This window comes from Sciurus vulgaris (genome assembly GCF_902686455.1).
Source record: "Sciurus vulgaris genome assembly, chromosome: 13".
Lineage (NCBI taxonomy): Eukaryota > Metazoa > Chordata > Mammalia > Rodentia > Sciuridae > Sciurus > Sciurus vulgaris.
In genome coordinates this window covers 10,462,406-10,478,580 of record NC_136474.1, presented here as the reverse complement: position 1 = coordinate 10,478,580, position 16,175 = coordinate 10,462,406, and the positions used below count along the sequence as shown (strand labels likewise).

The 16,175-nt window shown below is 35.4% G+C and overlaps 1 long non-coding RNA gene across 1 annotated transcript in view; it reads left to right on the top strand.

Moving 5' to 3' along the window:
• The window catches only part of LOC306643027, a 41,577-nt gene extending 25,711 nt beyond the window's left edge, over positions 1 to 15,866 (top strand). Inside the window, exon 3 of the long non-coding RNA XR_013758795.1 lies at positions 15,535 to 15,866. This is a non-coding gene — a long non-coding RNA (uncharacterized lncRNA). The remainder of the gene's footprint in view (positions 1 to 15,534) is intronic.
• Positions 15,867 to 16,175: the final 309 nt, after the last annotated feature.

Below are 16,175 nucleotides of genomic sequence, written 5' to 3'. Positions count from 1 at the left end.
CATTATACATCATCATCCGCTTACCAGCGAGATCATTTGTCCTTTGGTTTCTTGAGATTGGCTTATCTCACTTAGCATGATATGCTCCAATTTCATCCATTTGCCTGCAAATGCCATAATTTTATTATTCTGAATAGCTGAATGATATTCCATTGTATATATATACATATATATATATATGTATACATATATGCCACAGTTTCTTTATCCATTCATCAATTGAAGGACATCTAGGTTGGTTCCACAATCTGGCTATGGTGAATTGAGCAGCAATGAACATTGATGTGGCTGTATCTCTGTAGTATTCTGATTTTAAGTCCTTTGGGTATAGGCCAAGGGGTGGGATAGTGGATCAAATGGTGGTTCCATTCCAAGCTTTCTGAGGAATCTCCATACTGCTTTCCAGAGTGGCTGCACTAATTTGCAATCCCACCAGCAATGTATGAGTGTACTTTTTCCCCACATCCTCGCCAACACCTATTGTTGCTTGTGTTCTTGATAATCGCCATTCTAATTGGGGTGAGGTGGAATCTTAGGGTAGTTTTGATTTGCATTTCTCTTACTACTAGAGCAATGTAAAATTTTTAAATCCATGATGAAAATATCACCACAAGCCCTACAGAAATAGAAAGGTGTATCAGAAAGTACATTCTTCTTATACTCCAGTGTGTTAGAATATTCCTAGATATGTATGACCTAACCAAACTGAATCAGAAGAATTAGAAAATTTGAAGATATCAAATTCTAGTAATAAAATTGAAGAAGCCATAAAAAATCTATCAAAAAGAAAAATCTAGGTCTGGATGGATTCTCAGCCAAGTTCTATCCGGCTTTTAAAGAAGAACCAACATCAATCCTCCTCAAATTTTTACACAATATAGAAAAGTAATGAATGCTTTCAAACTAATTCTATGAAACTAATAGCCCCCTGATACCAAATTCAGACAAAATCACATCAAAGAATAAAAAGTTTATTTCAATATCCTTGATGAACATAGATGCAAAAAAATTCTTTATAAAATACTGGCAAATTGCATACAAAAACACATTAAAATGAGAGTTCACCATGGTCAATTCCAAGGCTGACATCATTCTAAATGGAGAAACTGAAGTCATTCCCACTAAAAACAGGAAGAGACAAGGATATCCTCATTTACCAATTTTATTCAACATACTCCTTGAAACCCTGGCTAGAGCAATTAAGCTAAAGACAGAAATTAAAGTGATATGAGTAGGAAAAAAAGTGTTCAAATTAGTCCCAAAATTTCAAATGGTAACTTTCTAGAATTCATGAAGAAATTCAACAAAGTAGTGGCATACAAAATTAATACCCATAAATCAACTGAATTTCTATACATCAGTAATGAAACAGCTGAAATAGAAATTAGAAGAACTATTCTATTCACAATAGCCTCCAAAAAAAATAAATAAACTACTTAGGTATCAATCTAATAAAGAGGTGAAGTACCTGTACAATGAAAATCAGTGAATAGAGCTATAGTTAAAAAAAACTAAATAGGCATGAAAACAAATGGAACAGAATTGAAGATGCATAGATTAATTCCACATAAATAGAGTTACCTCATATTCGACAAAGGTGTTAAAAGTTCAACTGGAGAAAAGATGGCCTTTTCAACAAATGGTACTGGGAAAACTAAAAATCCAAATGTAATGTAATAAAAGTTAATACCTATTTTTCACCCTGCACAAAACTTAACACTAAGTAAATCAAAGACCTAGAAATTTTACTAGAAACACAGAACCTACTAGAAGAGCAATTAGGCCCAGACCTTCAACACATTGTACAGGAACTGGTTTCCTGAATAAGACTCTTAAAAAAATACTAATAAATTAGATGGGACCAAACTAAATACCATTACAACAAAGGAAACATGAAGACAAAACCTACAGAATGGGAGAAGAATTTTGCTTCCTGTATAGTCAATTTCTAGGATGTACAAAGAATTCAGAAATCTCTCTCTTTCTCTCTCTGTCTCTGTCTCTGTCTCTCTCTCTCTCTCTCTCTCTCTCACACACACACACACACACAATCAATAAAGGGACAAAGGAACTGAACAGACCTTTCACAAAGAATAGAGAAATAATCAACAAATATTTCAAAAATTGTTCAACATCTTTAGATATTAGAGAAATACAAATTAAAAGTGCCCTGAGATTCCATCTCAATCTGTTCAGTATGGTTTAGTATCAAGAATATAAGTAACACGTGTTCATGAGGATATGCAGAAAACAGAATGCTCACACATTGCTGGTAGGACTGCAGATTTTCCTTCTGGAAAGGAGTATGGATGTCCTTGAAGAAATGTATCCATCATTAAAAAAAGCGAACCCACTCCTTAATAAATACCCAAAGGACATTAAACTCTGCATGCTACAGTGACACAGTCACATTAATATTTACAGCAATACAATTTAAAATAGCTAAGTTATGAAAGCAATATAGGCCCTCTTCAACAAATGAATGGATAAAGAAATTGGGGCATATATACACAATGCATTGCTAATCAGCCATAAAGAAGAATGACTCCGTGATTTTTAGAAGTAAATGCATGGAGCTGAAGAATATTATGCTAAGTGAAATAAACCAATTCCCAAATCCAAAGGTTGAATTTTTTGCTGATACGCAAAATCTAAACCACATAAAGTGGGGAAGGTAAGAAAAGTTCGTAAGATTAGACAATGGTGAAAAAAGAAGGGAGAAGGATAAAAATAAACAGAAAAAATCTAACATTATTTTCCTGTGTATACATGTAAAAATATGAGTTCCACCATTATGCAAATCCACAAGACAATTGTCATTCTAATTGGAATAGAATATAACCTATGCTTGTATAACTTCATGAAAATGGATTCTACTGTCATGTAGAACTAAGAACCAATAGAATCAAATAAAAATGACAATTGTTTGAAAAGCTAGATGTTTATCCTGTTATAAACATTCTACAATATGTACATGTACCAAAACTTTATTGCATAAATATGTATAGTTTTCATTTTATATATTAAAATAAGTTTAATTTGAAAAACAACAAAATATTCAAATGGGTTTTTGTTGCTATTTGATATTTTAATAGCATTCATAAATATCATAAAATATTTGAACTCAAATTCACTAGTAAATGTTTCCTTTATGTGGTCAACTTCTTTGCCTTTCAAAAATTTCTGTAATCCCACTATGGTCTTGGAGTTGCTAAAGAAATTGTTATATTTTCAGAAAACAAAGCTCCATCCCAGAACTATTGAATCAGTTTCTTCATTTCAGTAATCTCTGATTCATGGTTGTACAATTATATCTGACAATTCCCTGCACTTTGATTCTTTGTACACAAATGGGGTACAACTTCTCATTTCTATGGTTGTACACAATGTGGATTCACACAATTCATGTAATAATACGTATACATAGAGTAATACTGTCTCATTCTACTATATTTCCTTACCCCACCCCCTTCTGCCCCATTTTCCTCTACACCATACAAAGTTCCTTCATTCTTCTTTCCCCCGCTATCCCCCCTTATTATATATCCTCATTCACTTATCAGAGAAAACATTTGACCTGTGGTTTTTTGGGCTTGGCCTATTTCACCTAGCATGATAATTTCCAACTTTATCCATTTATCAGAAAATGCCATAATTTTACTCTTCTTTATGTCAGAATAATATTACATTGTGTATACATACCACAGTTTCTTTTTCCATTCATCTAATGAAGGTCATCTCAGTTGGTTTCATAACTTAGCTATTGTGACTTGAACTTCTATGAACATTGATGTGGCTGCATCACTGTAGTATGCTGATTTTAAGTATTTTGGGTATAAACCGAGGAGTGGAATAGCTGGGTCAAATGGAAGGACCATTCCAAGTTTTCTGAGGAATCTCCATATTGCTTGTCAGATTGGCTGCACCAATTAGCAACTCTACCAGCAATGTATGCGGGTGTCTTTTTTGCCACATCCACGCCAACACTCATTATTGCTTGTGTTGTTAATATTAGCCATTCTAATTGGAGTTCGATGAACTCAGGGTCACTTTAATTTGTGTTTCTCTAATTACGAGGAATGATGAGTACTTTTTCATATATTTGTTGACCACCTGTATATCTTCTTCTGTGAAGTGTCTGCCCAATTCCTTTACCCATGTATTGATTTGTTTATTTGTATTTTTTGGTGTAAAGTTTTCTAAGTTCTTTATACACTTTGGAGATTAGTGCTCTGTCTGAAGTATGTGTGGAAAAGAGATTTCCTCCCACTCTATAGGCTTTCTTTTAACATTATTTATTGTTTCCTTTGCTAAGAAAAAAGCTTTTTAGTTTGAATCTATACCATTTATTGATTCTTGCTTTTATTTCTTGCACTATGTGGGTCTTGTTGAGAAAATCCTGTCCTACGTCACTGTGATGGAGATTTGGGCCAAATTTTCTTCCATTTGGTGAAGGGTATCAGGACTAGTTCCTAGATCCTTGGTCCATTTTGAGTTGAGTTTTGCACAGGGTGAGAGATAGGGTTTTAATTTCATTTTACTGCATATGGATATCCAATTTTGCCAGCACCATTTCTTTAATAGACTATCTTTTCTCCATTGCAAGTTTTTGGTAACTTTGTCTAGTATGAGATAACTGTACTTATGTGGGTATATCTCTGTGTCTTTTATCCTTTATCATTGGTCTTCCTGTCTATTTTGGTGCCAATACCATGCTGTTTTTGTTCCTCTTCCACTATTGTACAGTTTAAGGTCTGGTATTGAGATACCTCATGCATCAATCTTCCTGTAAATGATTGCTTTTTGTATTATGGGCCTTTTGTTCTTCCACATGAATTTCATGATTGTGTTCTCTATTTCTATGGTAAATGTCATTGGGATTTTAATTGGAATTGTGTTAAATATGTATAACACTTGTGGAAGTATGGCAATTTTGATAATATTAATTTTTACTATCCAAGGACATGGGAGATATTTCCATCTTCTAAGATCTTCTTCCATTTCTTTCTTCAATGTCCATTTCATTGTAGAGGTCTTCCACCTCTTTGATTAGATTGATTCCCACATATTTTATTTTTTGAGACTATTGTGAACAGAGTTTTTTCCCTTCTAGATATTACATTGCTTATGAATTAAAATGCTTTAGATTTATGCATGTTGATTTTCTATTCTGCTATTTTGATGTATTCATTTATTAGGTCTAGAAGTTTTCTGGTGGAGTTTTTTGGATCCTCTAAATATAGAATCATATCATTGACAATTAGTGATACTTTTAGTTCTTCTTTTCCTCTTTGAGTCCATTTAATTTCTTTGGTCTGTCTAATTGCTCTGGCTAGTATTTCAAGGATGATTTTGAACAGAAGTGGTGAAAGAGGGTATCCCTGTCCTGTACCAGTTTTTAAAGGGATTGTTTCAGTTTTTCTCCTTTAAGAATGCTGTTGGGTGTGGGCTTAGCATAAGTAGCCTTTACAATGTTGAGCTATGTTACTACTGTCCCTATGTTTTCTATTGCTTTGAGTATGAAGGAGTGTTGTGTTTTGTCAAACACTTACTGTGTATCTATTGAAATAATTATATGTCTCTTTACCTTAAGTCTATTGAAGTGATGAATTCCATTTATTGATTTCCAGATGTTCAACCATCCTTGCATCCCTGAAATGAACCCCACTTGATCATGGTGCACTATCGTCTTCATATGTTTTTTATGTGATTTGCTAAAATTTTGTTAAGGACTTTTGCATCTATATTCATCAGAGATATCAGACTAAAATTTTCTTTGATGTGTCTTTGCCTTGTTTTGATATCAGAGTGATACTGCTTCATAGAATGAGTTTGGAAGGGTTCCCTCCTTTTATATTTCTTGCATTACTACAAGGAATATTGGCATGAGTTCTTGTTTGAAGGTCTTATAGAACTCACCTAAGAATAAATCTGGTTCTGGGCTTTTCCTGGTTCAAAGGGTTTGATGACTTCTATTTCATTGCTTGAAAATGATCTGTTTAAATCATGTATGTCCTTCAGGTTTAGTTTGGGATGATCATATGTCTCTAGAAATTTGTCAATATCTTCAATAATTTCTATTTTGTTGGAGTATAGATTTTCAAAGTAGCTTTTCATTATGTTATGTATTTCAGTGGTGTCTGTCATGATATTTCCTTTTTCAACACCAATTTTTGTTATTTGAGTTTCCTCTCTCCTTTGTTAGTGTGGTTAGGGGTTTATCTATTTTGTTTACTTTTTCATAAAACCAACTTTTTTGTTTTGTCAATTTTTGAATTGTTTCCTTTGTTTCTATTCCGTTGACTTCAGCTCTGATTTTAATTATTATCTTTCTTCTACTACTTTTGATTTTGTCATGTTCTTCTTTTTCTAGTGCTTTGAGATGTAAAGATAGGTCATTTAGTTGTTGACTTTTTATTATTTTCTTGGATGAGCTCCATGTAATGAATTTTCTTCTTAGTACTGTTTTCATCGTGTCCCAGAGGTTTCGATATGCTCTATGATCAATCTCATTTACCTGTATGAATATTTTTTATTTCCTTCTTGATGTTTTCTTTTACCTACACTTCATTCAGTAGCATATTATTTAGTCTGTAGGTGTTGGAGTAGTTTCTGGTTTTTATTTTGTCATTGATTTCTAATTTCATTCCATTACGATCTGAGAGAATGCAAGGTAGTATCTCCCTTTTTTTTTTTTTTTTTTTTTTTTTTTTGCATTTGCTAAGGGCTGCTTTGTGACATAACATATGGTCTCTTTTAGAGAAGAATCCATGTGCTGCTGCGAGAAAATGTATTCACTTGTTGATGGATCGAATATTGTATACATGTCTGTTAATTTTAAGTGATTGATAGTTTTATTGAATTCTAAGTTTTCTTTGTTTAGATTTAGTTTGGGAGATCTATCCAGTGGTGATATTGGTGAGTTAAAGTCACACAGAATTATTGTTTTGGTCTCTTTCATTCCTGAAATTGAGAAGGGTTTGTTTGATGTGCATGGATGCACCATTGTTTGGGGCATAAATATTTACGATTATTATGTCTTCCTGATTTATGTTTCCCTTAAACAGCATGAAATTTCCTTTTTTATCCCTCCTGACTAAGACTTGAAGTCCATTTATCTGATACAAGAATGAAATCCCTGATTTTACTGAGTCCCTGTTTGTGGTAGGTTTTTTCCCATCCTTTTTTCTTTAGTCTACAGATGTCCTTTTCCATGACATGAGTCTCATGAAGGCAGCATATTGTTGGGTCTTTTTTGTTTCTTTAATCCAATCTGCCAACCTATGTCTTTTGATTGATGACTTTAGGTCATTAACATTCAGGGTTATTATTGATATATGATTTGTAGTTCCAGTCATTTGGTTTAATTTTTGGTTTTTAACTTGAGTTAATATCTCCTTTGATTGGTTTACCCTTTAAGGTAATTCCTCCCTTTGCTGACCTACGTTGCTGTTTTCCATTTCCTCCACATGGAATATTTTGCTGAGAATATTCTGTAGCACAGGCTTTCTATTTGTACATTCTTTTAACTTTTGTTTATCATGGAAGAAATTTTTTTCATCTTCAAATCTGAAGGTAACTTTTGCTAGGTATAGGATTCTTTGTTGGCAACTATGTTCTTTCACAACTTGAAATATGTTGTTCCAGGCCTTCTAACTCTTAGGGTCCAGGCTGGGAAATCTGCTGATACCCATATTGGTTTTCCCCCTATATATAGTCTGATGCTTTTCTCTTGTAGCTTTCAAAATTCTTTCTTTATTTTGTATACGAGGCATATTCATTATAATGTGCCTTTGTGTGGATCTGTTGTGATTTTGTTCCTCTGGTGTTTTATAACTCTCTTCCATTTGATTTTCCATTTCATTCTTCAGGTTTGCAGAATTTTTTATTTTGATAATTTATGGTGATTTGAGTTTATTGAATATCTTTTTCAAGTTTAATGATACATACATATATTCTTAGATATATGAATGTTAGATCTTGCTTTATAACTGAGTTTTAAAGTTTCTTCACCATACACTGAATATTTATTAATTATTAAAATATTGTATTTTCACTATTGCATTTTCTTTTTATTTTTTCAAATTTATTTTTATTGTAAACAAATGGGATACATCTTGTTTTTCTGTTTGTACATGAAGTAGAGGCATACAATTTGTGTAATCATACATTTACCTTGTGTAATAATTTTTTATTCATTCTGTTATTTTTTCTTCCCCCACACCCCTCCCACCCCTCTTTTCCCTCTATACAGTCCCTCTTTCCTCCATTCTTGCCCCCCTCTCACCCCCATTATGTGTCATCATCCACTTATCAGTGAGATCATTTGTCCTTTTTTTTTGAGACTGGCTTACCTCATATAGCATGATATTCTCTAATTTCATCCATTTGCCTGTAAATGCCATAATTTTATTATTTTTTGTGCTGAGTAATATTTCATTCTATATACATCACTATATATATATCACTATATATATATATCACAGTTTCTTTATTCATTCATCAATTGAAGGGCATCTAGGTTGGTTCCTAGTGTTGGTTCCTAGGTTGGTTCACACAATCTGGCTAGTGTGAATTGAGCAGCTATGAATATTGATGTGGCTGCATCTTTGTACTATTCTGCTTTTAAGTCCTTTGGGTATAGGTGGAGGAGTGGGATAGCTGGGTCAAATGGTGATTCCATTCCAAGTTTTCTAAGAAATCTCCATACTGCTTTCCAGAGTGGCTGCACTAATGTACAATTCCACCACCAATGTATGAGTGTACCTTTTTCCCCACATCTTCACTAACACCTATTGCTGCTTGTATTCTTGATAATCACCATTCTAGTTAGGGTGAAATGGAATCTTAAGTTAGTTTTGATTTGCATTTCTCTTATTACTGAAGATGTTGAACATTACTTCATATATTTGTTGATTGCTTGTAGATCTTCTTCTGTGAAGTGTCTGTTCATTTCCTTAGCCCATTTGTTGATTAGGTTATAGGTATTCTTGGTGTAGAGTTTTTTGAGTTCTTTATATATTCTGGAAATTAGTGCTCTGTCTGAAGTATGAGTGGCAAAGATATTCTCCCACTCTGTAGGCTCTCTCTTCACATTGTTGATAGCTTTCTTTGCTGAGAGAAAACTTTCTAGTTTGAATCTATCCCAGTTATTGATTCTTGCTTTTATTTCTTGTGCTATGGGAGTCCTGTTAAGGAAGTCTGATCCTAAGCCAACATGTTGAAGATTTGGACCTACTTTTTCTTCTATAAGATGAAGGGTCTCTGGTTTTAGTTTCATTCTCTTGAATATGGATTTTCAGTTTTCCCAGCACCATTTGTTGAAGAGGCTATCTTTTCTCTATTGCATATTTTTGGCACCTTTGTTTAGTATGAGATAATTGTATTTATATGGGTTCATGTTCATGTTCTCTGTTGTGTACCATTGATCTGCCTGTCTATTTTGGTACCAATACCATGCCATTTTTGTTACTATTACTTTGTAGTATAGTTGAAGTTCTGGTATTGAGATACCCCTTGCTTCACTCTGCCCTCTAAGGATTGCTTTAGCTACTCTGGGTTTCTTATTCTTCCAGATGAATTTCATGATTGCTTACTCTATACCTGAGAGGTACATCATTGGGTTTTTAATTGGAATTGCACTGAATATGTATACTTTTGATAGTATGGCCATTTTGACAATATTAATTCTGCCTTTCCAAGAACATGGGAGATCTTTCCATCTTCTAAGATTTTCTTTAATTTCTTTCTTTACTGTTCCGTAGTTCTCATTGTAAAGGTCTTTCACTTCTTTTGTTAGATGATTCCCAAGTATTTTTTTTTTTTTTTTGAAGCTATTGTGAATGGAGTAGTTTTCCTAACTTCGGTTTCTGAAGATTCATCACTTATGTATAAAAATGCTTTATAATTATGAACATTGATTTTATATCCTGCTACTTTACTGAATTCACTTATGAGTTCTAAACTTATTCTGGTGGAATTTTCTGGTTCCTCTAAATATATAATCATGTCATCAGCAAACAGGGATAATTTGAGTTCTTCTTTTCCTATTCATATCCCTTTATTTCCTTGGTCTGTCTAATTGCTCTGGCTAGAGTTTTGAGGACAGTGTTGAATAGAATTGTTGAAAGAGGACGTCCCTGCCTTGTTTGAGGTTTTAGGGGAAATTCTTTCAGTCTGTCACCATTTAGAATGATATTGGCCATGGGCTTAGCATAGATTGCCTTTACAATGTTAAGGAATTTTCTCACTATCCCTATTTTTTCTAGAGTTTTGAGCATGAAGGGATGCTGTATTTTTATCAATGCTTTTTCTGCATCTATCAAAATAGTCATGTGATTCTTGGCTTTAAGTCTGTTGATGTGGTGAATTACATTTATTGATTTCCCGATGTTGAACCAACCTTGCATCCCTGGGATGAAACCCACTTGATCATGGTGCACTATCTTTTTAATATGTTTTTGTATGCGATTTGCTAAAATTTTGTTGAGAATTTTTGCGTCGATGTTCATTAAGGATATTGGTCTAAAATTTTCTTTCCTCCATGTGTCTCTGTCTGGTTTAGTTATCAGGGTGATACTGGCTACATAGAATGAGTTTTGGAGGGTTCTCTCCTCTTCTATTTCATGAAATACTTTGAGAAGTTTTGGAATGAGCTCTTCTTTAAAGGTTTTGTAGAACTCGGCTGAAAACCCATCTGCTCCCGGACTTTTCTTTGTTGGTAGGGTTTTGATGACTTCTTCTATTTCATTACTTGAAATTGATCTGTTTCAATTGTGTATTTCCTCCTGGTTCAGTTAGGTAATTCATATGTCTCTAGAAACCTGTTGAGGTCTTCAAGATTTTCTATTTTGTTGGAGTATAGATTTTCAAAATAGCTTCTAATTATGTTTTGTATTTCACTCGTGTTTGTTGTGAAATTTCCTTGCTCATTCCAAATTTTAGTAATATGAGTTTTCTCTCCACTTTTGTTTGTTAATGTGGCTAAGTGTTTATCAATTTTGTTTTATTTTTTCAAAGAACCATTTATTTTGTCAATTTTTTTATTGTTTCTTTTGTTTCAATTTCATTCATTTCAACTCTGATTTTAACTATTTCCTGTCTTCTACTACTTTTGGTGTTGGTCTGCTCTTCTTTTTCTAGGACTTTGAGCTGTAGTGTTAAGTCATTTCTTTGTTGATTTTTTTTCTTCTTTTATTGAATGCACTCCATGAAGGAAATTTTCCTCTAAGTAGTGCTTTCATAGTGTCCCAGATATTTTCATATGATGTTTCTTTGTTCCTGTTTACCTCTAAGAATTTTTAAATTTCCCTCCTGATGTCTTCTGTTATCCATTCATCATACAATAGTGTATTATTTAATCTCCAGATGTTGGAGTAGTGTCTGTTTTTTACTCTGTCATTTATTTCTAATTTCAATCCATTATCATCTGATAGAATACAAGGTAGTATCTCTATCTTATTGTATTTGCTAACAATAGCTTTGTGGCATAATACATGGTCTATTATAGAGAAGGATTCATGTTCTGATGAGAAGAAAGTATATTCACTCTTTGTTGGATTGTATATTGTATATATTCTATATATGTTCATTGAGTCTAAATTATTGATTGTGTTATTGAGATCTATGGTTTCTTTGTTCAATTTTTGTCTGGAAGATCTGTCCTGTGGTGAGAGAGGTGTGTTAAAATCACCTAGTATTATTGTGTTGTGGTCTATTTGATCTCTGGAATTGAGAAGAATTTGTTAGATGTATATGGATGAGCAACAGTTTGAGGCATAAGTATTTATGATTGTTATGTCTTACTGATTTATTCTTCCATTAAGCAGTATGAAATGCCGTTCTTTATCCCTTGCAATTTTGGCTTGAAGTCCACATTATCTGATATGAAGATGGATACTCCAGCTTTTTTGCTGAGTCCTTGTGCATGGTATGTTTTTTCCCATCCTTTCACCTTTAGTCTGTGGGTATCTGTTTATTTGAGGTGAGTCTCTTGCAGGCACCATATTGTTGGAGATTTCTTTTTATTCCAATCTGCCAGTCTATGTCTTGATTGATGTGTTCAGGTCATTAACATTTAGGTTTATTTTTAAGAAATGATTTGTATTTCCAGTCATTTGGTTCATTTTTGTTTTTTGACACGATTTTTGTTTCTCCTTTATTTGGCTATTCCTTTAAGATAGTTCTTCCCTTTGCTGATTTGCATCATTGTTTTTCATCTCTTCCTCATGGAATATTTTGCTGAGTATGTTCTGTAATGCTGGCTTTCTTTTTGTATATTATTTTAACTGTTTATCTTGGAAGAAATTTATATTGTCATCAAATCTTAAGGTAAGATTGGCTGGGTATAAGATTCTTGGTGGCATCCATTTTCTTTCAGGGCTTGTATAATGTTGTTTCAGGCCTTTCTAGCTTTTAGAGTCTGGAATGAAAAATGTGCTGATATCTATATTGGTTTCCCCCTGAATGTAATTTAATTCTTTTCTCTTGGAGCCTTTACAATTCTGTCTTTATTTTGCATGTTAGGGATTTTCATTATAATGTGCCTTGGTGTGGCTGTGTTGTAATTTTGTGTATTTGGAGTCCTATAAGCCTCTTATACTTGATTTTTCATTTATTCTTCAGATTTGGGAAATTTTCTGATATTTTTTCATTGAGTAGATTATTCACTCCTTTCGTTTGTTTCTCTGTGCCTTCCTCAATCCCAATAATTCTTAAATTTGGTCTTTTTATGATATCCCATAGTTCTTGTAGATTCTGTTCATGATTTCTTACTATCTTCTTTGTTTGGTCAACTTTTTTTTCAAGATTAAATATTTTATTTTCAATGATTGAGGTTCTGTCTTCCAGGTGTTCTATCCTATTGGTTATGCTTTCTATGGAGTTTTTAACTTGGTTTATTGTTTACTTTATTTCAAGGATTTCTGTTTGATTTTTTCAGTATCTCTCTATTGAAATAATATTTTGCTTCCTGTATTTGCTCCTTTAACTGTTATTGGTGCGATCATTCAATGCCTGCATTTGCTCTTTCTCCTCATCTCTTGCTTCCCTGGTCATTTCAATCATGTACATTCTGAACTTCAGTTCTGACATTTCTTCTGCCATGCTGCGATTGGATTTTATTGCTGTACCATCTATGTTTTTTTGGGACATTTTCTTCTCTCATTTTCTCATATTGCTCAGGTATCTTCCTGTCTAGTAGTGCAACTCTGAAATATTGTAGATTTCCTCTATTGACTAATATTGTCTCTGTAGATTTCCAATACCTCATCTCTTAGCCTTCAGTAGCCTGAAGTCTTGTAGCAACTTGATAATGTGATGCTCCACAAGAAAGCTGCCCCTCTAGGGGTGGTGGCCTTCAGGTAGGGTATTTTCCCTCTCAGTGGGCAGAGGTGCCTCCACTTGTTGACAGATGATCACTCCAAGGGGGACTAGACTGCAGACTGGGGCACGTCTGATCTGGGCCTGTGTCTCTGGTTCTACTGCCCTGGTGGGAAAACTTCACCCAGTGGGGAAGACTCACCCACTGGAAAAGTTTCACTGCAAAGCTCTCCTCTGAGAAATTCCCTTCAGTCCAGAAGTACCACCTGGACTGGGCAGCCCTTCTCTGTGACTTTCCCAGGGATTCTGACCTACCACCAGGGCTGAAGAGCCTGGCCCTGTGAGGGAATCCCTCGCTGAGAGGCCCTCCTCTGCTAGGTTCTTTGGGGACCAGAGCTATCACCTGCGCCTTGGACCCTCACTGTGCGTCGATGTGTCTTGTGGTGCAGCCCTCCTCTGCAATGCTCCTGGTTGACTGGGTTCACAGCTTCAGCAGGGGATTCTCACTGGGCCACTCTACTCCATGAAGTTCCCTGTGTTTCAGGACTACTGCCCCATCTGGGGAGCCCACCCACTGCGAAAGACTCACCTGGTGGCTCTGAGTTGGTCCCGAGTCTCACAATACCTCCCCTTCTTGAGTCCTGGGTCTTGTCAAAGGTCCTCTAGTCTCCTGTAGGTGTCTCAGTAAAGGAGCTGCCCTTCCAATGATGATGGCCATGCCCTCAGGAATAATTCAAAATTTATTAATTTATTTTATTTATTAATAATTATTTTAATTTATTAATTTATAGGCCTGCACCAGCTTATAAAGAAGCCTCTGACTAGCTCCATAATGCAGGTGGGATGGCTCATCTGCCGGCTTGCTCTGGATGGCAACAGACCTTGGTGTGGTGGTCAGGTGAGGTCACTCAGTGATGTCCCCAACCTCAATGCAGGCATTAGGTGGGGTCACTCAGTGATGGCGTCTGACTTTGGCTTGGTGGTTGGGCGGGTTTGCTGCCCTCTGCCTAGCTCTGCAATGTGGGATGGTTGGGTGCTCACTGGCTAGCTCTGTGATGCAGGTGGCTTGACTCACCTGCCTGCTTGCTCTGCAACTGCGACCTACCAGTGATGGTGCCCAACCTCGATGCAGGGGTCAGGCCACGGAATTTTTTAATATCAGGTCATTGAATAGGTTGTTCATTCCTTTGGTTTGTATCTCTGTGCCTTCCTCAATCCTAATAATTCTTAAATTTGGTCTTTTCGTGATGTCTCAGAGTTCTTGGAGATGTTGTTCATGATTTCTTACCATCCTCTCTCTTTGGTTAAATTTGTTTTCAAGATTAAATATATTATATTCATTATCAGGTTTTTTTCTTCTAAGTGACCTAGTCTGTTGGTGATACTATCCATTGAGATTTTTAATTTATGTTTTTGTTTCCTTTATTTCAAGGATTTTTTATTTTGTGGGGGGAATCTCTATCTCTTTGTTGAAGTGATCTTTTTCTTCCTGCATTTGCTCTTTCAACTGCTTATTGGTCATTCGTTGCCTGCATCTGCTCTTTTATTTCTTCCCTTGCTTCATAAATCATTTTAATTATGTATATTCTGAAATCCTTTTCTGACATTTCTTCTATCATGCTGTCCCTGGGCTCTCTGAATATAGAATCTAGGTTTGTTGGAACATTTTCTTCCCTTGTTTTTTCATGCTGTTCATGTATCTTCCCCGGTAGCAGTACAGATCTTTGGTGTTTCAGTTTCCCCCTATAGGCTTATAGTGACCCTATAGGTTTCCAAAACCTATTCTTTAAGGGGGAGATCAATATTAGCAGCACCCAGTACAAATACTATGCAGCTCTAAACCAAATAGCCCCTTTGAAGACATTAACAGTATTGTCATAATAAACAAAGAGGATGAGTTCAATTATTATCTACAATATAACAGATTTGCAATAAGGTCTGCAGTTTCTCATGGAGAACAAAGAGGATGGGGAGGGGTGTAAGACGTAACTGTTAATGGGATAAGAAAAGAGTACGTAGAAGTTCTAGATTGTAGAAAGTGTGAAAATGCAATCAAAAGAAGTTGGTTGTTAGCATGACATAAAGGAGAAAAAGACTCAGAAAACAGATAAATAAAAGGAAAATAGAGCCAGAAAAGTAAAGAAACAAAAACTTACAATTTTTCAAAATAGGAGAAAAAAACCCTGCACTATAACAGTTATGTATTATTCAAAGTTCCCATTCTTCAGTAGCCTGCTTCATGAGAGGTACATGACAATGAGATTCCAGTTTCCAGCAGATGTCTCAGGATGGGATTTGCCCTACCTAAAGATGGAAGCTTCCACTTCTGGGATAATCCAAGATGGCCACACTGGCTTACAAGTATGTTGACAAAAGGGGAGCTGCAGCACAGGGCATGGGTGTGGTTGGCCAGTTGTCCTAGAGACAGGGTGTTGTTGGATGGAAGGGAGCAGAGTGTGGTCTGTCTGGTTTAGGGGTTCCAGAGGTGGAGTGTGGTCAGTTGGTCTGGGAGTTCTGGTGTCAGGGTGCAATCAATTGAGCTGAGGGGTCCTGGAGTTAGGGCTTTGTTGGTCCATCCACAGGTCCTACAGGTCCTGACTATTGCCACAAAATTGTGGCAGCCACATATAACAAAACCTGTGGGTACTGTGCAGTGAACTTCCAGACAACAGCAGGCAACTGGCAATCCCTTGGTAGTCTGCAGTTGGTCTGCAAGTTAAGAATAGACAATTACCTCTTCAACAGAGGTTCTCTGGGCAGTCCAAGGCCTGATGCATTGAAAGCTTCCTCCAGTTGATTCACTGTCCACAACCACTGTCAGATGAAATTCGGGCTGCTACATTCTCCTTTGTACT